This window comes from Mus pahari, chromosome 11 (assembly GCF_900095145.1).
Source record: "Mus pahari chromosome 11, PAHARI_EIJ_v1.1, whole genome shotgun sequence".
In the NCBI taxonomy this organism is placed as follows: domain Eukaryota; kingdom Metazoa; phylum Chordata; class Mammalia; order Rodentia; family Muridae; genus Mus; species Mus pahari.
This window is the reverse complement of record NC_034600.1, coordinates 21,271,629-21,276,048: the sequence shown is the minus strand read 5'-3', so window position 1 is coordinate 21,276,048 and position 4,420 is coordinate 21,271,629.

Here is a 4,420-nt window from a genome sequence, read left to right as displayed (position 1 = left end):
GGCTCCTGTCAGCAAGCACTTGGTAGTATCTACAATAGTGTCTGAGTTTAGGAACTGTATATGGGATGGATCCCCGGGTGGGGCATTTTCTAGATGGTCTTTCCTTCAGTCTGCTTCACACTTCGTCTCTGTATCTCCTCCCATAGGTATTTTGCTTTCTCTTCTAAGAAGAACTGAAGTATCCACACTTTGGTCTTCTTTCTTCTTGAGCTTCAGGTGGTCTGTAAATTGTATGTTGGGTATTCTCAGCTTCTGGGCTAATATCCACTTATCTGTGAGTGCATACCATGTGTATTCTTTTGTGATTGGGTTAATTTACTCAGGATGATATTTTCTAGTTTAATCCATCTGCCTAAGAATTTCATGAATTCATTGTTTTTAATAGCTGAGTAGTACTCCATTGTGTAAATGTACCATATTTTCTGTATCTATTCCTGTGTTGAAGGACATCTGGGTTATTTCCAGCTTCTGGCTATTATAAATATGGCTGCTATGAACATAGTGGAGCATGTGATCAAGAATTGATAATTAGAACCTCTGTAAGGCAAAGAATACTGTCAATAGGACAAAATGGCAACCAACAGATTGGGAAAAGATCTTTACCAATCCTTTACCTGATAGAGGGCTAATATCTAATATATTAAAAAAACCTCAGGAAATTAGACTTCAGAGAAACAAATAACCCTGTTAAAAATTAGGTACAGAGCTAAACAGAGAATTTTCAACTGAAGAATACTGAATGGCTGAGAAGCACCTAAAAAAAAAAAAAAAAAAAAAAAAAAAAAGAAAAAAAAAAGCTCAACATCTTTAGTCATCAGGGAAATGCAAATCAAAACAACCCTGAGATTCCACCCCTCATACCAGTCAGAATGGATAAGATTAAAAATTCAGGTGACAGCTGATGCTGGTGAGGATGTGGAGAAAGAGGAACACTCCTCCATTACTGGTAGGATTGCAACCTGGTACAACCACTCTGGAAATCAGTTTGGCGGTTCCTCAGAAAATTGGACATAGTACTACCTGAGGACCCAGCTATACCACTCCTGGGCATATACCCAGAAGATGCTCCAACATGTAATAAGGACACATGCTCCACTATGTTCATAGCAGCCTTATTTGTAATAGCCAGAAGCTGGAAAGAAGTTGGCTTTCTAACAATTTCATGTGGTGCCTTGTATTCTTCAAGTGGAAATATATCTTGAAGTTTCAACATTTAAATTTTTCAGTGTCATGATTTTAGAGGAACATAGAGTTCAGCATATTTTTTATCCTTTCAGAATTTACATTTATTTTTCTTTTATTACTTTATTTATGCATCTTACATCCTGATCATGGTCCCCTCCTCTCAACCTCTCTCTCATCGCCCCTCATACCATCCTTCCCTATATTTATGAAAATGGGAGAATCCCACCTGGGAACCAACCCACTCTGGAACCTCAAGTCACTGCAGGACTAGGTACATCCTCTCCCACTGAGGGAAGGACAATGGAGTGGGGATCCTAGCTCTAGCCTTTGTATAGTGCCCTCAGTTTCATGGTTCAGTCTCTGGAAGCCCCCAAATGCCCAGATTAGTTTACTTGTTTTTCTTGTTGAGTCCCTATCCCTTCCTGTTTCCTTAATCCTTCTATTTACTCTCCTACAAGACAACCTTAGCTCCAGCTAATGTTTGGCTATGTGTCTCTAAATTTGTTTCAGTCAACTTCTGGGTGAAGCTTCTCAGAAGGTATATATGTTGGCCTGGATACACAGGTGCCCTGTGTGAGATGTATGTAAATGAATGCAATAGCAAGCACTGCCAATTTTGGGGTCTTGGGGTATGTGCTGAGCTATCCTCAGAAGATCTAGCCTGCCTTTCTCCTTCAACTACCTTGGAACCACAGGCTATGTTTGTATGTGTTAGCCTGTATTCACAGATAGGAAACTAGCATAAATGTCTTCTGAGATGCTTCACCCAGCAGCTGATTGAAATAGACTTCAGAATTTTAATCTGTAGCTTCCAGTCTTCTTTGGGATGCCAGCATTTATGGTTCTGTCTTTTTTGAGGTCAAATAGTTTCTTGAAATAAGAACACAGATTTGTGGTTAAAGAACTGAGCATATGAATTTCAGAGGCCACAATTCCACCTAAGGATGATAAAAGCCAGTCCTGGTATCATAAACCTTTAATTTCAGCATTCAGGATACAGAGTCAGGTGAATCTCTGGGAAATTGAGAGCAGCTTGGACTACATAGGGAATTAGAGGAGATCAAGGGACTTATATAGTAACACTGTACCAAAAATATGACAGGCACACACAAAGTAATTCTTGAAGTAGTAGGGCAGTTCGAGAATCACAGTACAGGGGAGGAGGAATCGACAGAACTAGAGTGTAAAGTATTCTTCAACTTCTTGTTGAGTTTCTGACTAGACTAGGCTACAAGACACCCCTCTGAGCATAAATTAACACAACAATATACTGAATTTTAGTTACATTTCAATTCTTCCCAATACTACATTCTCACATTATGTCTATCATTTTCCAAAAATGGAATAGAAGCAATACTCTCTGGCTACATAGATGTGCCTGTTTTAGCCTTTGTTTTTCCTTTGTTCTTATTCACTCGGCTTGGAAATCTCTTTCCCTCTATCTCACTCTACCGACTAGGGATTGACCCTGTTCATGCAGCATTTAGGATCCAAACCTCTGGACATCAGAAGATTTTCACATTAGAATGAGCCATATATGAGAACACAGGATCAGAAATCATGAGCGATATATGCCGGTATTGATAATCCATCTAGTGTGGCATTGCCCCTGTCACTACAGTGAATTTTGATGCTTGCTTAAGATGTGTTCTCTTTCAAGGGAAGCATAAAGTATTCTAATAGGGATGCTGATCTGGGGGTGAGTTAGGATATATACCATTTGTGATTCAATCATTAAGAAAGGTACCTTTCCCGTTTTGATTCCTTGTCTGTTTTTGCTGCTCTGTTTAGTCAACTGTCAGGGAAAGATGAACCAACTGTAGTGGAACTCATAGCTGATTTTCACTTTAATTTTATGTCATTTTCTTTTAGATTTATACTGTTTACATATCCACCAACTGTTGAAACAGACTCTCAGTCCCAAGACAGAAGCTGAAGTGCCATAGTTTACTCTATCGGAGATTCTCACCATGATGGCTTCGCAGTTCATGGAATCCTCTGAGTCTGAGTCATAAGCAAAAGAACTTAAATGAGAACACTGAGTTCATTCTAAGAAAGGGTTCTGCTATGCGGTAGGACAAGGTGTCTCTAACTCACCAAGGACTCAGCTCACCTTTTCCCCAGATGACAATGGCTCCCAGGCAGAGCAGGAGCTGCAAAGAGTCTGGGAGATGTTTGGAGTCTGAAAAGCAGACCCAGGAGCACATGAAATTTCAACTGGTCTTGGAGCAGTTTCTCACTACTTCACACTTCAAGGGCATGTTGGCCTGACAGAGAAATGGGAATCACTTGGAAGAAACACGAGGATATTTTTCTGAGTAATGAGTGCTTTATACCTCCTGTCATGGTGAGTACCTGAGATGACAGATGTCTAAGGAAATAAGGTCATTTATTTGCATATGGAAAGAAGTACTAAGAAGGTGCTGTAATTTTTGTTATAAATGAGATTTTCTTACCCTCAGAAAATTACTTGCCAAAGAAAATACCCAAAGCTTTAAAGAAAAAAGAAAGAAAGCATAATAAACCCATTAGTTGTTTGATGAACATACTTAAATTTAACTTATACAAATGGTGGCAGATAGATTGTTGAGTTGATATTTGGGCAAGAATCTATGGGTACAGAGGTGTTGAAAATTATTTAATCTCAATCATGGTTTCTACCTTGATCTATATCATTCAGTTCCCAGATAAAAGATGCACAACTTTTATTATAGTAAGCCTTAAACAGCACTAGAGCAGATATCTACCCTCCATGTTATGTCTATTTCCCTGCCAATAACCACACAATATAATTTTTCTTGGTCTCTCTTGGCTGATTTTAACTTCAATTGGCCATTCCTCATGACCATAATTTTAAGATCCTTATCTCATGACATCTTCTCCAATTTCTACCTTCTTCAGTAGGAACAGAGCTCACATTGTAATCAGGAAGATGGAGTCTGAACCTCAGCAAACACAAAGTAACAGAACAGCAACATGTGATCCTGGTACATGGAGGCAGAAACTAGGATTGAAAGTGACTACATGGCTTTCCAAATTGTCTATAGCATATCAATAACAGATTATGTCTAGAAAACTGAGGTCACACAAAGGTAGAATAAGGCTTGTGGTGTTGAAATATCACTCTCACATACGTTCACAACAAGGAAACACCCCTAAAAATAACTTGATGAATGCTGGTTCTTCAGTACATTAATATAGATGTAATTGCATTGGTTCATATTTCAGGGTCTAT